A 17,980-nucleotide genomic window follows, 5' to 3' on the forward strand; every position below is an offset into this window, starting at 1 on the left:
GTCATGTCTTGGAGCCCATGTGCACAAGTCCTGGCATACCTTTACCAGCTTCTGGCACTAGGAGTATAGTTTAAGGACACCTGAGAAGTTATAGACCAAGTTAGCTTGGCTTGTCAGTTTGGTCTCAGTGCCCACAGTTGGAGCTGGAGGACTGAAACAGCAGCAGAAAAGAGGAGGTGGTGATGGTGTGAAGTAGAAGCCCTGTTTGGGTTGGCAAAGGATGTAGAAGAAGGGTCAGAAAGGGAAAGGAGGTGAGCTGAAGAAAAGGGGGCTGGGAAACTGGACCAGAGGAAACAGCACACTGCCTAATTTCTCAAGTAAGTTTTCACAACAAAACTGAAATGCCTGCTTTGTGGTGTTGAAATATTTTCTTCTTCCTCAGAGTTGCTGTGTTTGTGCAGAGAAGGCCACAACAGGGACAGCCAAGTTTTCAGTTGTCCAAACAAATCACAGAGTTTCAAACTGTCCTTTTAACAGCATGTTTCTTATAAAACATCCAGCACAGTCAGATTGTATCACTAAAAACAAACATACAGTTGGGCGTAAAGCCAGAGGATTAGCTACAGTTCTGGTTTATCAAGAACAACAACACTTCTATCAGAGCAGAGGGAACTGAAATACTCTAGCACTTGGATTCATGGTAATTAATGGCTCTTTAATAAGTACTTGGTGAAAGGCTGATGTACTGGGTGTTCCCAGTAAGTGACTGAAAGGCACATTGTTGGTGTGGCAGAAACTCAGATCATGGTTCATAGCTGAATTCTTTCATTAGGTCTTCAGTTCCTTTGCAAATGTAGTTGCTTCTATGCCTCTAATCCTAGTACTCATGTGCATTCTTAACCGTGTCTAGTACAGGGATAAAATGGTAATGCAAAGGCCTTGTCTACCCTACCTGCCCCTCCCCAAGGGGTTTTAGACGTACAGATTTTCTCACTAACAGACTAGTGTGAGTAGCTAGTTGTGTGCTGTACGTACACTTTTGGAGTCTGGGTTGGTATTAACCTCTTCAAATGAGCCCTACAGACTACACAAAAAAATAGAGTGCTCTGCTCATATTTGGAGGCTTTCAGATCCTGGATTCTAATCTAACTTTATAGCATGGTTACTCTTTAAGAATAGCTTTCTGTGGATTAGAAACTGCCACGTCTAACCCCTATGTAAATGAGAGATATTAGCTCTTTGCCCAGCAAGTGTTGAATAACTTCTTTTAGTGTTTTTTAAAAAAATAAATGAACTAGCATTTGGTGTCTACTGTAAAAAAAAAAAAAAACAAAAACAAAACAAACCAGCTTTGTCAGGATGTACTTTATCTTTTCACTGTAATGACAGACTGTCTTCATTTACTTCCATAAGAAATTTTACATTTTATGAATGAGTCAATTAGTGTTTGACAAACTCTGACTTGAAGGTGCATCAAATATTATCTCCATTAATAAGAGGCTTACATGGTTGTTTTAAGTTGCAACTTTACTTTGCGTAGCCAAGGACAAATATAACAAACCCTACTAATCTGTTTCTGTTTACCTTATTCCTTTTACAGTTCTGTCCTATATGCAGTAAAATAAGAATACTATATGAAGTATGAGGTTGTCTGAGTCAACAAGTCCTGTGTTTATACTCTCCTAAACCTTGTGTAGCTTTTACATTTGTACAAAGTACATGTACAGTTTTGGACAAAAAGTATCCATGTTGATCTATATGTCTTGGTTGGAAGGACAAAAATCTTTTCTACTTTGATTAATCTTCCTAGAATTTTCAAGTAGCTGCAAATCTACTGTGGCTCCAATCTATGGAGCATAAAGTGCTTTTTCTTGACAACAGTGAGCTGCTTCTCTACAATGCCCATTTTCTATGGCAAAAATCTGCCTAAACAGACAAAATTGTAACTTGAGGTAGGATGACAGCTGGTCTGGTTTCAAGCAGGAGTAGAGGAAAAGAAAAGCTGATACTGCAAGCACCTTTGAGACTGGCAGTAGGGTCTGAAGGAGAGGTAGTGTACATACATGTTCCATTCGCCACCTCAGACTTGTTAAACGGGAAACAAGAAATCATGAAACAAGTTCATACCATGGTAATCCTGATGGAATGTATAGCATGATTAAAACGGTGATATTAACACACAGTCCTAATTAGGGAGATGTTCAAGCTCTCTTACAATATTTATTCACCCATGAAGAAAGGAGTACAGTTTTGGAAAAAGCCCAAGAAGGTAACTAGAAAAATTGATGGTCTGGATTCAAAAATTACAGGAACCCTGAATCCTGATGAATTTCTCCCCAGAGAGGATCTGAAGTGGGACCCGAATAGGACCATGGGATTAGATTGGTTGAAAATGTATCAAAAGTTAATTTTGTATGGAATTCGGAATGGAATAAAGAAACCTAAGAACCTTGCAAAATTATATGAGGTAAGACAAGGAGAGAAAGAATCTCCTTCGACCTTCTATTAGAGATTGTATGAAGCAGTTCATAAGCTGGACCCTGAAAGTGAAGGAAACAGGATGCTATTTAATATGCTTTTCATTGGATGATCTGCACCAGACATTGGAAAAAAAACTTCAAAAGGTAGAAGGCGCAGACAGAATGATGATTTCACAGCTAATGTCTGTTGTCTACAAGGTGTATAATAACAGAGATGAAGCAGAGGAAAAAGAGTCAAACCAAATTTCACATCTCATTGTTAGCTGCTTTAGCTAATAGACATGGATGAAGAAAAGGAGTAAGTGTCCAAGGGCAGGGAGGATTAAGAGGATTACCCCTCCAAGCTGACTAATGTGCCTATTGCAGGCAGGAAGGGCATTGGAAGAAGGAACATCCACTAATTGCAAGCAAGGGAGTCAGAAGGAGCCATAGGAGTTACAAATGGAAATTGGTCTAGATTGAAGGAGACTGGAAGCATCTATCACTGTTTCCCCAGCTGATTCTCTGGTTCCAATTGAGCTGGGTAATGGAACAATAGATTTCTTGATAGACACTGGGGCCGCTTATTCTGTAGTAAGTAGTTGCAAGGGACCTTTAAGTGAAACCAAAGTAAATGTTGTTGGTGTAACAAGGAGGGAGATCCGCAGGCTGTTTTTACAACCAATGGAATTATTGATTGTGAAATTAATGCACAGATTTCTCTATATACCAGAATGTCCCTTACATTGGACAAGATCTGCTTTGTAAATTAAATGCATAATTAACCTTTTCTGAGGACTCTGTCCAGTTGAATATTTGTCCAGAAAATGCATGGAAGGGCCAAATATGCCTACTTAATGAATAAAAACTTATGGAAGAGGAGATTCCTACCAAGTTTTGGATGCAATTATACTGCTAGTTTGTGCATTTGAAATTCCAGGACAAGCAAAAAATGTGGATCTGGTAAAAACTGAACTGAAACCAGGAGTCCAACCAGTAAAAAAACCCCAAGATCCTATAAAGTTAGAGGCCTGACAAGGATTGGAACCATTAATAGACTTTTTTTTTTTTTTAATTTGGACAAGAGTGTCAGTCAGAATTTAATATTCCATTTGTCCTCGTAAAAAAACCTAAATCCTTGAAATGCAGGTTGGTGTAAGATCTACGAGAAGTCAGTACTCTGACAATTGATGTCCACCTGGTAATCCTAAATCCCTATACTCTCCTCGCCTCAATAGCAGAGACTAATGTGTATTTCACAGTATTGGATCTGAAAGAAGCCTCTTTTAATATACCAGTGGACAAATACAATCCACTTATCTTCGCTTTTGAATGGGAGAATCTGACCACAGGACAAAAGATGCAACTGTGTTGGACTGTCCTTTCCCAGGATTCAAGAACCGCCCCACAATATTTGGTAATATTCTGGCAAAAGAATTGGAACAATGGCTGCATGAGTATGAAACCATTTCAGTGTTATGATATGTAGATGACATACTGATTGGGTCAGATACTCAGGAAGAACGTTTAGAGGCAATTGTTAGTTTACGCAGTTTCTTGGGCCTAGCAGGATATAGTCTCAAGAAAAAAAGGGCCAGACTGGAAAGAAGGAAGTCCACTATATGGGCTTTGAGATTATGAGAGCAGAAGCAGCTGGGTGCTGACAGGATAGAGGCAATATGCAAAATTGCATAGGTTTGGCATACCAGAAGGAATTTCTGCAGATAATGGACCCCATTTTACAACAGAAATAGTTCAGAGAGTGTCTTAAGGTTTTACAGATTGACTAAGTGTTACACATCCCTAATGTCATGGAAGACTTAGAAATCAAATTGAAGAAATAAAATGAGTGGTGAAATATAGTAGAGATCTTAGAAGTTTGCTGGGGGAGAATTGGCTAAACAGTGTTACATACTTTTAAATTCTCCCTTACTGGTGATGTAGGTTTGTAGGCAAACGTACTTCAGACTACAATTATAATAGTAATTTTTATTGTTATAATCTATTGCTCTAAGTTGTTGAGAGAATAATTGTACAATCAGCTGTAGGGATTCATGCAATGATAGCTAAAAGGAATAGTGAGGCTTATGAGGTTTGTGATTAGGACAAATCTCTAGCCTCAAAGGGGGAGATGACATCAAATGATTAAGGGAATGATTGAGAAAATCAAATGTATTGTTAGAAGTTTGACTTTAGAACAACCGAAACAAAGTAGCTGTTAGTAGTTAATTCAAGATATAAGTGATTTTGTATATTTGAAAATTTATATCCCGCAAAGCGCTTTGTTAAGCATTGATGAATCCTTTGTCCAGAAGAACAACTTCAAAAGGAATCACCACTGCAATACAGATGAGCTGACTGGAAGTCCACCATGAGGAATGAGCTCAGCAAAAACTAAAGGAAAGGTAATTCTGGCAGGGGGAGATCATGACCGCTGACTCATTGACCACCAACTCGAGAAATCCCCCAGACCCAAAAGAAGTTGAGACTAAGCATGCAGAATAATTAACATGAGAAGTGAAAGAATTATTTGACAAATAGGAAACTGAGTACTAAGTAATGGAGTCAGGTAGTTTGTAACTAATGAAGGCCGATGTCTTCGTATGCTAAACTGTATAGACAGTGTAAGGTTTTGACAGTCAGAGCTAGGCATTTGTGGGTTACCACCTAGCTCCCTACTTTGCACAAATTAGAATAAAGAAATAAGGAATACTTCAACTCAGTGTGTGTGAATTGGCACTACACAACAGGTAATGAACCCACTTACAGGACAACAGCATCAGTCCAGGGGAAGATGATGCACTAAAAGCAGATAAAGCTGGCTGAGAAGACATGAAGTAACTTCTTATGGCCTCTCTCCCTGAGTATGGTAACCATGCTTTAAGCATCGCTACCTATGTGTAATTAAGAACATTAGCTTAGTAAGCTGAGGTACAAAGCAATTTAAATTGATAACTTTCTTGCTTAAGTTTGGCTCAGACTCAGCGTTTCAGGACTGCTCTTGTGTTGATGTTCTGGAAATGTGTGAGGAGGGAGAAATAACTCAACCTTCTGCTTTGTGTGCTGCTTACACGTGGAATTCTTAGCATTTAAGCATGATAAATCAAAAGAAAGCTCAGTGTTGCAAGTGGATTGTCTTTAGTGTTGCTAGCAGGTTTAAGGGAATCCCACCTGCTGGTATAGCCCTAAAACTGTGTAATCACAGTTGTTAAACAATGGAATCAAAACAGCCCTTGCAATGCCAGAAGAAAGTGGAAGGCACGTGTCTTCTGTTGGAGGGTGGAGAGGCTAGACTTCATTTAGAGTGAAGACTGTAGGTGTGTTGCTTCAAGCCAGATCTGGAGCTGCAAGTAATCCAGATGGCATGATTTGGGCAGGTCAAATAGTTTAGTGTGTCATGAGCTGGAAGATGATGAAGAGCTAAGGGGCATCCCCTAGGTTTTCTGATAAATATTTGGCTCCGCTTAATTTCAAAGGATTTTTGTCTTGTTCTAGCATCTGTAAAAAAATCTTCCCTGCAATTGCTGGCAGCCAGCATAGTTCAGAGCAGCATTTGGCTGCTTGAGGACAGAAGAGGTTTGACACCTTTGCATCCTTTGGATCTTTCCATGAGCTTTTTTCTGACTTGCAGCTAAGTCTTCATATCTCTGCAACTGTCTGCTTGCTGGGAATGCTGCTAAACGCCAGCACCTGTCAGAGCAGAACAAACTGCATGGGCATAACCCTTGCTGTTGATCAGCAGGTTGCTGGGATTTAAGGGTGGGGGCAGGCCAAGAGGACGGCTGTGAATCCTCTTGGCAGGAGCGGTGCTATGTATTCCCTGATAATGTGGTTTTGCTGTAACAAGACTGAAAGGTAATGCCCTGAAAAAGCATGTAAGTGTTGTATAGATGAAAATAAAAATGCAATATAGTCATAAGCCGTTACTGCATGAAATGTGTTTGATTTTGTACAACTTGCTAGGGCGCAAGAGAGAACACTATTTAAAGTAACACCACATTGACTTTCTCAGGATGATTCCGGTTCCCTGCTCAGCAGCACACTTGCTCATCAGATCTTTTGTTGATTTACATCCCTGACTTTCCATTCCTTTGTCTTCTAACAGTCATCTATGACTGCTCTTTAGTCTGTATTCATGCCTATCGGCTCTCTCTGTGCATGTGTTAGAAATGATTAAACTGATTTAGGCTTTACACTACCGCAGCTTTGTTACCTAAAGAATTTTATTTCTCCTTGCAAATTTAAGAGAGGACAGAGAGGAAGTGTTCCATCCCTGATAAGATACAAAATCCTGGTTCTTCTTAAGATGTGAGGAGTTCTTTGGTTTTACTGAGGCAAAGCCTGAGTCTGTTCAGTGTTAAACACAGTAGTAATTAGTGATAATAAATTAAAATAAAGTGAAATCTGAAGTTTCAATTGAAGAATGTGAAATGGCTTTAAAACCAGAGCAATTGCTCAGTTTCAAGAGCTAAGATGAATAAGTGTTCATGGTAGCTCTCTGATGGAAGTTGGTTGGTTTTTTTTGATAAATCATTTAGAAGTGTTTTGGTTGTTTAACACAATTTTCCTTGAGTGTTGATAGTTGTTTTCACATACTGAAATATGGGAATAGCTTCACAGGTAATATTAAGTTATATATTCCTTGAATCTTGTAGCAGGAGATGAAGATTTTCTCCTTTTTCAATTTAGCATTATGATCAACTCCTATCTGCTTCCAATTTGTGTATGAGGACCATATCCTTGCCAAATATTTTATAATCAAGGAGTCTAATCCTATTGCTTCATTAAAAAGACCAAAATGGAAGTTGTGTATATGTACAACCTTTGCCTGGCAATATTAAAGCCACCACTGTATGTGGGTAGTATTAGGGCAGCTGTTAGTCATTGCATTTTTCTATCATGAGGCTAACACCTCTTTCCTGTAGTTGTAATAGTCATCAGAATGTCTCAGAGAAGTTTAATCTTATTTTTTAAAAATACAAATAATGAAATAACTTTCAAATTTCAGTCTACTCATTAGAAAACTCCGTAACAAAGTGTGGCGAAGGAGCTGAAATAGGAATGACCCAGGAATTGCTGCCCTTGAATGGCCTCTTTAGTATCCTGTCCTTTGGCTTTTGTCAAAGGGGGTGGTGTAAGGCACTAAGAACAACCTATTACTCTAGCTGTGTCTTCCTCCACCCCTTGTACTCTCAGAACAAGGAGGTTTTGTTTGAATTTGAAATACTCGCTTGTTACTTACTACCAAGTCAAGTGAAGGACAGAGACAGGGAAAGGTTTGCTATATAAACAGTAAGGAAAATAGCATGTCTGAGGAGATGGAAGTATTGAGATGCAAGTGTTTACATAGTCACAATATGTATGAGCTGACACTGTGACAGAATCTCTTCTCTGTAAACAAAGGTATGTATACTCATCACTAAACTATCTGAATTTTATTTGTGTTACTTTCAATCACCTAGATAGGTATAAGTAAAACCATTTTGAATTTTTGTTGTATGTTTAGTAACTAAGCTATAATTCAAGCATTATTTTTCATCACAACAAGAAATTTAAAGATCTCTTAGAGAAAAAAACCTAAGATGCTAAAATACCAACAAAATACTCTTATAGAGTGAAGCATGTGTGATGTTACATGGCACTTTAAGGATTTAGGCCTTGGAAATTCCTAAAATGTCACAGAATTTATAATTTTACAATGCGAAACTTCTGTGTGTTGTTGGGTCTTTAATGGTGTAGTATGGGATATTTTAGCACTACTGTTCCAATTCTCTAAAAATTTTAAACATGAAAGTACTAGAAGATATACATACCAATACAAAGGAATGAATCTGTTCTTAATAATGTTCTCTATATATCTGAGCACAATAAGGTAGCAGGACATAGTGCTGAGCTTACTAGCCCTGAGGTGAATCTGTAATGGGCACTGCAGGAGTAAGTTGGCTAGTTTTGCTATCTTAAAACACTTCTGACAGCTTCTGATGTTGCTTCTCTGTGTGAGATTCCTTCAGATTTCTCAACCACAATCTGAGTGGTTAAGTCAGGACTTGGTATCATTATGTTTCTTACTGCAATAAGTATGTTGGAAATGACAAAAGCATGAAAAAATTAAAATGCAGGACTACATTTGAGACCCACTGTTTAATTTTGGATTCCTCTGGCAATGTAGCTACAGATTCAACATCCCCTTCCTGCCCCCCAAATAGTTATGGTTTCCAAATCCTTTCCTTATTATTCCTTCTATGCTGTGAAATCCATAATCGTGTTTTAATGCTCTGCTTCAGCTGGTCTGTGGAAGAAAACTCAGCTGGCCTCTTGGCAGTTGCCACTTGACCTGATAACAGATATTTCAGTGATGTGGCAGCTTTGCCACACTTGAAATCCATTGCCTGTCATTTATCTCACAGGTGTAGCATTTGTCTCCCTACAAAAGAGGATCAGCTAAAAGTTTGGAACCATTAGGGAGGGTCATCTCTTACCACAGTTAGGTAATGTGTTGCTAGAAATAGGAGATACTAGTGCTTCTCCCACATAATTGTGAACTAATGGTTAACTTTGCTTCCTTGCACTCAAGCAACAAAATGACAGCATATCCTTAAACAGTTCTCTGTGTTCCAGGGTGAATTTATTTAAAAAAACAACCAAACAAAACAACAAAAAAAGTATTGGTGAAGTGCTTAACATGCCTCTCAAATTTTGAGCTTACCCCTTCTGCTTCTCTTGTTTAGGAATTTAATCCTATACACAGCCTTGCCCCTGTTGAATAGTGTTTATAGAAGGCCTGCAGTTGCAGCAGCACTGGCTGATGTGCAGTAGGAGTTAGCAAAGTGGATTCCATTCACTTGTTTGCATTCAAATCATTGAACTTCACTATTTGTAAGTTTCCTGATCTGTAAAAAGTCATGTCGTATTTCCTTCACCCGCAGGTTTTGGGAAGATGAGCTTGTTAAATTCAGTGTTCTTGAGATCTCAGATGAAGGTTGCGCTTGAGGTGCCTATTACTATTGAACTATTGCTTTGGTTGCCCTTTAGTGAGGACTGAAACTGTGTTTACTTACAGGAATTAGGTGGTGAGCCTTTTTTCCCGAAAAGATCATAATTAACCACCAGCAACTAGGTTAGGGATCTCAACAATTATGTGATGTTGAGCAGTAGACTGATAATTGTTTACTTCTGAAGCTTTCTAACTGGTTGTGCTGTGCTCTTCCATCGTGTGGTGGTCTATACCCACCCCCAAAATGAACTATTTCTAGGGCAGTTGCTTAAGGCCATTTCTTTTTTTTTTTTTTAAATTGGTGCCCTTACAGTTATTAGCATTTGCTCACAAAGTTTTTCAGTTCTTCCTATGTTTGTGTGCTAAAAATAAGAATTATTTTGGAATAATTTTATAATCTGTTCATGTTGATATACTTTGACAGCTATACAGTTAGATATAAAGAGGACATTTCCACATCTGTAGCAATTTATGGTGTGCTTCTGCAGCCCAGAACTTGGGAAAATTGTGTCTGCACATTTGCCTCATAAGCTCACACAAATGGGGAACAAGCTGACCTGAACTTTCTTTTCTCTCGGCTGGGCTTGCTTGAAGAGGAAACCTTTGTAGGCCAAGCAAATAGAGACTATGGGACTCCCTGAATTTTTGACTTACAAATTGTGATTGTATTTTGTCCTTTGTTCTGCTTTGCCATAGAGATTCTACTCTGTTTTATACCAGAAGAGCATAACTTGACTCAAAAAACTTAACATAATGTATTTAGTCTTGAAAGACCTTTAAAAGTGTTAATTGACTATAAATCTTCTACAGCAGTTTAGGGTTAGGATCATAAGAAACCAATGTGTGAATTGAGCTGTAGAATTATTGAACACTTCTGCAACCAACTTCTTTCAGTTAATGGTATTGAACTACTCTGATTTCTTTTGTGATTTTTTTTTTTTTCATGTGACCTGCAGTTGCAAATCTAACTTTTTTAATCTGTATGTAACTTGTTCAGATCAAACTTTTGCCAGATGTTTGTTCTGTGTTATCCTTTAGCCATTTTAACACTTTCTATTCCCCAACTGATAGTAAATATACTTTGGAAGGTTGTGGTGGGTTTTTTTTGTTTGGAGCTTTTTTCCCTTTTTTTATTTTTAAGGTTTGAGTCACTTCCATGTTTGAGTTGTGGTAAAAAAAGGCAATGGTGCTGCGGAGGTTTTTTAGTATGCTGACCTGATGATAAGTTAACATACAGCTTCCAAAACATTTTTTTAAGTATTTTTTTTAAGTAATGGAATCTTTCTGGTTCTGTAAACTCATAAGTCCTTTAAAATCAATGCTTTGATACATTTGTGACTTCACCCTTGGCTTTCTATACACGTTGTGTATAAGGACTAGACAGCAGAGCTGGCAGTACTCCTGCTTCAGTAAACTAGGTTTTAATGGTGATAGGCCTGAGTTGAGAGTACAGGGCTGTAAAGCAAAAATAATTAAATATTTAAAGAATCTGCTGTCACTTACAAATGATTTTTCTCAACTTCTCCCTGCCAAAAAGAAACCCAAACACACACATACATGCTGTGACATGTAACTTTAGCATTAAATAAAACATTTAAAACAGGTGTGCCATGAGGAAGTAACAGATGGCATTACAAATTCTTACATAAACAGTAAGCATGCAAATTTGAAAATCACCACCACCATCTAGATCAATTGCTTGTCAGAAATAACTGTTCCATTAACATTCTGACACTTTGAGTACCAGCGAGAGAAGGTTCAAACTTATACATACTGCCAAAGGCTGCAGGCAAGTTAGTCAAATAATACTGAAATGCCACTGTACATATGCACAACTTCCCTCTAGTGTTAAGGGAGAATGCCAAGGGAATATATAAATTTTTTTATATTTTCTGGTACTTTGCTCAACACAGTGACATATCTTGGAAAACAGGGCCCTGTGGGAAGGGTGGATGATGAAATATTCTGCTTAACTAGAAAATTTGTTGGGGAGAGAAAGGAGAAACCAGTGAATGAGCACTGATAAACAGCTACTTGGTACTAGAACTATTGTTTCCTTCTGCATGTGAGGAGCCCTCACAGAGGGATACTTTTTCCCATAAATTCTAGTGAGCTCTAGAACACGCTGTTATGCAAGTTGAATCTATTTATTGATTTACACATGTAACTGAAATGGGTATTTGTTCGGTGCTTCTGCTGTAGTTGCTGAAGGAAGATCTAGTGCCAGCATTACCCGATGGCAGGGCTTATTCCACTCCACTGATTTCTAGCACACAAGCATCAGATCAATGAAATCCCAGAAGTCAGATGTCTCCATGCCCTTTATGAAAATGTATATAATAAAAAACCCTAAAAGCTCTCTGACTGAATTCTGTATGTTTTCCTTTAAGGGACAAGCATTCTAGAAATACTTGAAGTATGTAAAGTTACTAATAGCTTTCAGATTCCTAAGACAACTTTAAAAAAAAGGCAAAATCTATTTACAATAATACTGAATATAATCTTTTATTTTTTCTTTACTAGATGCTTCAAATGCTAGGTTTCAAGTGCTGTGCATAGCCTGTGGGTGTCCCCGTTCCTCTGGGTGCACATGTTAAACATTTTCCTATAAATTATTTAGTGGTAGAATATTCTAAACACCTCTCTTGTTTGGGTTTATGCAGTTATATTTTGTGAAATAAGCATGGGAATGGATTCCACTGTTGTGTGAACTAAGTCCATAATAATGCAGAGATGTAATGCTTCAGTTCTGAATAACCTCAAGATGAAAAAGGAACTACCTTTAGTTGATCTAGTGTGCTGCTTCTGTGTATGGTATTAGAAGCTTCACCTTGGTGTGTATGAAATCCAGACTTGGTAAGGTTGTCTGTAAGCAACTTCATACCTAACTGTTATACCTATAGGTAAGGGTTCATACCCTTTTATCTTTCATTTTATTAAGTCCTGTCTAATGTACCTGAATGTTTTCATTATCAGTATGAATATTCAGCCCTGTTTCAATCCTGTTTAGTTCCTATCTAGCCTCAAAGGCATCCTGTGGCTATATTCTACAGCATAATTATGAATTGCTAGAGTTTTAGAAATCCTACTTTCTAATACTTTTCAACAAAACAAAACCTGTTTTTGTGGCAGGCAGAGTTTGACTATTAATCTGGGCTACAAATATTTGTAACAAGTTCATGAAAGCACAAAGAGTTTAAAAGCTGTCATGATTCCCGTGCAGCTTCGATGCTCCATTGTGATAGGGCTGTGGTATTGCAATAGAATGATACAAAAGATCTTTGAAATCATGTTAACACTGTTACTTGCAGATTCCTTCAGTTAGATGCAAAAATACACTTGGGGTGAAGTTGAAAGTGAGCTGCTTTCTGTGTTCAAGTAACATCCCCCAAATGACTGAACTAATATTTGTCTGAGTGCCATGTCTCAAATTTTAAAACTTTATCATTGGGGGGCTATTGTTTTAATAGATTACAGCACCACAGTTTTAACTATATCCTGAACTTAAGTGTGGCATGGCAACAGTACTTAAGAATTCATGCAGGCTTGGACTACTGTCTGGTAATCAGAACTTTTAAAATAACAGTGCTAAGTAAGTGTGTGGAAGAGAAGTGACTGAAAGGTCCGATTCTGTATGAAAACCCAGTGCATCCCAAACTAGGAAAGTGTTAGCTGCAATTGTGGTTTTCCTCTGAAGTATATCTTCTACCTTATAGCACCTGTTCTCCCCTCTCATATCCGTAGTTGTTGAAAAATTAAGCTGGGTTCAGTGCACGTTTGGCAGTCCCAGGGACCTGTATAGTACCGATTTTGGAGATGTGCTAAGCATACTGACACAAATTGCAAACTCAGAGCTGAGTTTTCATGTTTTCAGAAAGAATTTGCTTATTCAAGCATGTTTAGCAGCTGTATGTCCAAGAAACAAAAGGAGGGACAGATGTATTGAAGGCCACTGATCTAGAAAAGTGTCCAGAACAATTTTTTTTCCCCCCAAGTCCTGTAATGGGAGCTGGTAAGGCTGTTCTGGTCCCTCCCCAGAAACTCTACTTACTTTTTCACCTTACTGGATTATGAGGAAAAAAACTTAAATGACTCCTGCAGCTGGTTTAGCATTGCTGTCTCACAGGGTTCATCTTGATCCCTGCAGAATCCAGTTTGTAAAATACAACGCCAGCATATTGTGTCTCAGGCATCCTGCTGACACTACTCTGCTTATCTAATCATACTAATATTGACATATGACTGCTTCTCCTTTATTCTGTGGTAACCCTTGTTCTTTAGATACATACAATTGAGTGCAGATATGTCAATATAATCTGAGTTTGTAGCTTTCAGTCATGTACTCACTGTCCCCTGGGATCCTCTGGTGGATTTAAAGGTCATCACCAGGTAAGAGGTCACTACTAGGTACGTTCCTACAAAACACAGATTGTTTCATCAATGATTTTGAGACTTTAAGGTTGGTTTTCATCTAGTTTTAGAGCGATAGGAAATTTAAATTTCAAAGTGTGTTTGCAAGACCTGGGAAGAATAGCTGAAATGTTTCACTTTGAATTTGTACATGCAAAAATTCTTTTTTATAATGCTACAGTTCAAAATAAGGCTACCTTGAAAAAGAGCTCCAAACTGCTGTACTTCCATTTTCTTACAAAATGAAGTTTAATGGTTAAGAATGTGTAGTGTCTTTTTCCTTTATTAAAAAAAGTAATTTTTTTCAAAATTGCAAAACATCTGTATTTTTTTCCAGAAAATGACTCTTCTGGTAAAGGTTATTTGAGCAATGCAAGGCAATGTGACCAGTATTGATCTTCATAGTGAATACGGCGCTCTTTTAAGAAAGTTTATTACTTACTATATCTCTGTGCACCTTTCTTGGGTACTTTGAATCATTCATGACTCACAGCTGCTACAGGCTGGCTTAGCTCTCCAGGCACTGTCTCAGCTCATAGCATCTGAAGCTGTAGCCCAACAGCTACTGGATTATTTAAGTTAGAAGCCTGTTTACAAATGGAAAATTAGAGATGACTCTAGGCCAAAACTTCAGATTCAATACAACTTTAAGCTTTGACAGTAGAAATATGATCTAAATAATATCGACCCTATGTTAACAAAGTGAGGAAATGTAGTATTTCAGAAGTGTAAGTGGAATTTCTTTAAGCTTAGTTTTCTAATGAACAGGTATGAACTGAAGATAATTTCCTCTGCATGTGTCCATTAAGGGCAACTCCCATTCTTGTTGTGGTTGAAGAGGCTTAAGTATCTCTACATATTACTAGTTGAAAATGTAAGCAGTGAAGACTTTAATCTGATTATTTTATGATAGACTTTTTTTTTTTAAAGATACTTACTTAATATTTAGTCCCAAGGAGCAAATGGATCACATTTCTTATCAGAAACAGGGTATTTTACAGTTTCACGGAGATAGAGCTGATGAACTGGCTAGCAGAGGGTTGTAGAATGAGTAACACCTCTTTGCTGGATGAAATCTATTGCATAATGTTAACTTTTTGCAGAAGCCAAGCTTCTCAGTATAGCAACCAATACACAAATGTTACCAATAGTGCAGCCTCAGAAAAGAAGCAAGTTATGATTGATTTCCCATAGCAATGCCGTTATACCTCTTGTACTTTGAGGTCTGTATCATGCCCCTAGCACTTGTAATTCACTATTAAACTATTAAAATTACAGAGTCAAACTTTTCCCTTTGAATGTTTTACTGTACCAGCACAAGGTGTGTTGGCCCATGTGCCTTAAAGGAAGGATTCCTTTTAATTCTGTAATTTCAGAAACATTGCTGCTATGATATATAAGGATATATTTCTAGTGCCACTCTGTGAACCCAAGCTTTCAAAAATGAGCCAAGATTTGCAGGTTGGTAAGTTTCAGACTTTTTTATTTTAAGACTTTAAGCCAAACAGTATGTTTTTTATTTGGCTTCTGTTTTTTTGAATCTTCACAATATCCTTTGACTATGTTCCTAGAGCTCTAATTCATTAACTTTTTTTAGTATTGGCAAGAGCAGAATTGAGAACTGCAAGATTCCTGAGCTGGCAATATTGAAACTTGAGTATCTATCTTAGCATGCTATTAAGCTGTAATTTATTTGACTGTGAGGCTCTGGAAGCTAAAATATAGGGGCTGTGAGTGTTTGAGTCTGCCTGACCAAGTTAAAAATGAACAGGTAGAACTGCTTAGAACACTTAACCGCAGTGAATAGAATTACTTGGGGAAAACACTTGAAAAAGGCTTCAGTCCGGTGTTTTTACATATCTACCTAGATACTTCCCCTAGAAATATCCATTGCTATATGTTGTTTAATTCAAGGGTTTTTAGTTACAGTTTAGTTTTTTTAATCCCATTTAAATAGTTAATCCAACTACGTTGAGAGAAAAAGGGTACAAATGTTAATACAATGGATAGGTGTGTCTATTTTACCTGCCAAATGACAGAATTATAATATGATTGCTATTTTCAAATACATTTATTTCAGTTCGTTTGAATGACAATAAACAGAGAGATTCTGACTGTGAGGTAAGTAAATAACACATACAATTACAAATCACGCTAGCTTTGATGTAATTAGCTACAGCTTCACTGAATTTCCTGAGAAACCCACTTCAGAGAGGATTTGGCCCTTTAGAAGATTGGAGAATCTGATTGTGTCTTGCCCACTGCCAGTCACCATCTGGCGTGCTGGCACCTTGCGATGGTTTAAACGTGACGGTAACATCACACAGGTGTAAGAAAAGCAGGAAACAGAACAATAGTGAATTAGGACCGTGAAGTACTGTTGGGAAATACTTAGTTTACAGTGTACAAACAGATTGTTCTTTCAGTTTGAGAAAGAGAATTTGGCTCTGTTAGTATTTGGCTAAGCTTTATCAGACTTGACATGAACAAAGATCAGACTTTTTGATTTGTTCTTGTGATGTACAGACCCTACACAAACAACTAGATCGGTATGAATGCATCACTCCTTGAGGAAAAAAATTTGCTGTCTCTCAGAAATGGAGCAGGGTTTTCACAGAGGAATGGCAACAGAGAATAATTCTTAATAGAATAAACCAGGAATTCCTTGAACTCTTCAGCATTAAGCAAATATGGGCCTAAGAACTAATGCAAATATGAGTTTAACTACACTAATTTAAATATTCCTTTATGTTTCTATTACTGATAACAAGGAAGTCTTAAAATAATCCATTTTGAGATTAACCCTTTGGCCCTGCAGAACAGAGCAGTGACAAATCTTTTTCATGCAACCAGCAACTTGTTTTGATTTACCTATTTTAATCAGTTTGCCATTGTTTCCAGTTTATCTACTGGTGGTAAGGCACTTTTCAAATACAGACTTTTTAAAATTTCAGAGTGCCTTCAATAATCAACTGTTACCAGACCGATGTTTAGAGATGCTGAAGAAGAAAGTATAGGAGGTTATCAGCTCTGCTACTGACAGAGCTGCTACCTAAAGGACAAAGTTGCAATTCCCTTAGCAGCAAAGGAAATCTTGTGTTGATTTCTCTGGAAGAAACTGAAAATGCACATGTAAACGGAGAGGTAGTTGGGGTGGAGTGTCTTCAACCACAGCTGTTGGTATAACCAGTGCAGATGGTGACTGTCATTTGGAACAACTTGCAGCTAAATTGTGCCAGGGCTTTTTTAGCTGCCACCAACAAAGTATGAGGGAAGCAGGAAAGTATAATAGTTATTCAGGCTCTAATTCAGAAAGAGTAACAAATTTTCCAGTAGTAGAATTTATATGACTGTAGTGCTCTCTAGATTCCACCCCCACCCCACCCCCGGTAGTGGAGTTTGCTGTTGGCACTTTTTTTTTCCTGCTAGATGCTTTGTGCATTGTGGTATGGAAGTTGTTAATGAAGAATTTATCCAAATGAGTTTTGCTTCTTGTGAAGTATCTTTAATCATGCCTCCTTCATGGTGCTGTGACCCAGACTGCTTGGCATACAGAGTATGAAACTCCGGTTTCAGAAAATTTGCAACTGGGGCGAGTGTCTCAGTTCATGTAATTCAGCATAGTTCCACAGAGGTCTAAGTAAGAGTCTTGTTAAAAAAACATACCGCTTTCAAAGTATGCTGTTTCTGCCACTACAGGGACACGTAAGAAGTTTTGTAACAGGCAGTTACAGAATAACTTGTTAATAGTACAAAACTCTCCTGAGCTGGAGCTGCTAATACCAGGCTGCTGTCCTGAAATATGGGCGTTTCCACCTAAACCGCCTGAGTGATGTCACTGGTATATTCTGGGGGCTCAGTCACAATTGTCTTGTTAAGAAGCATGCGTGAAATGGCATACTTATTTTTGTGCATTATACTTTCCTTAAAAGGTAGACCCGACACAAATCCATGTCTCGCCTGTGGGAGGAAGGGAGGGGGCCCGGCAGAAGCGAGTTGCCCAACTGGCTGCCAGCCGAACGGCTCATTCCAAGGTCCAGGCGCCTCGGCTGTGGAGATACTGTCGGCGAGATGTGTACGGCGAGGCCGTGCCTGCCTGCGCGCCGGGCCTGGGCCTGTGCCTGGACCTTGGCCTCGGCTGCCCCACCGGGCGTTCTGTGGGTCACGGCTGCCCCAC

General features: G+C 38.3%; 1 long non-coding RNA gene across 1 annotated transcript; it reads right to left on the reverse strand.

The window, feature by feature from the left end:
• Nucleotides 1-272: 272 nt before the first annotated feature.
• LOC308063568 lies at nt 273-17,980 on the reverse strand. The gene is made up of 2 exons (XR_013927990.1): nt 11,474-17,980; nt 273-11,314 (listed from the first exon to the last, which is right to left on the reverse strand). It is a non-coding gene; the product is annotated as an uncharacterized lncRNA (long non-coding RNA).

This window comes from Falco punctatus, assembly GCF_963210335.1.
Source record: "Falco punctatus genome assembly, chromosome: 1".
NCBI lineage: Eukaryota > Metazoa > Chordata > Aves > Falconiformes > Falconidae > Falco > Falco punctatus.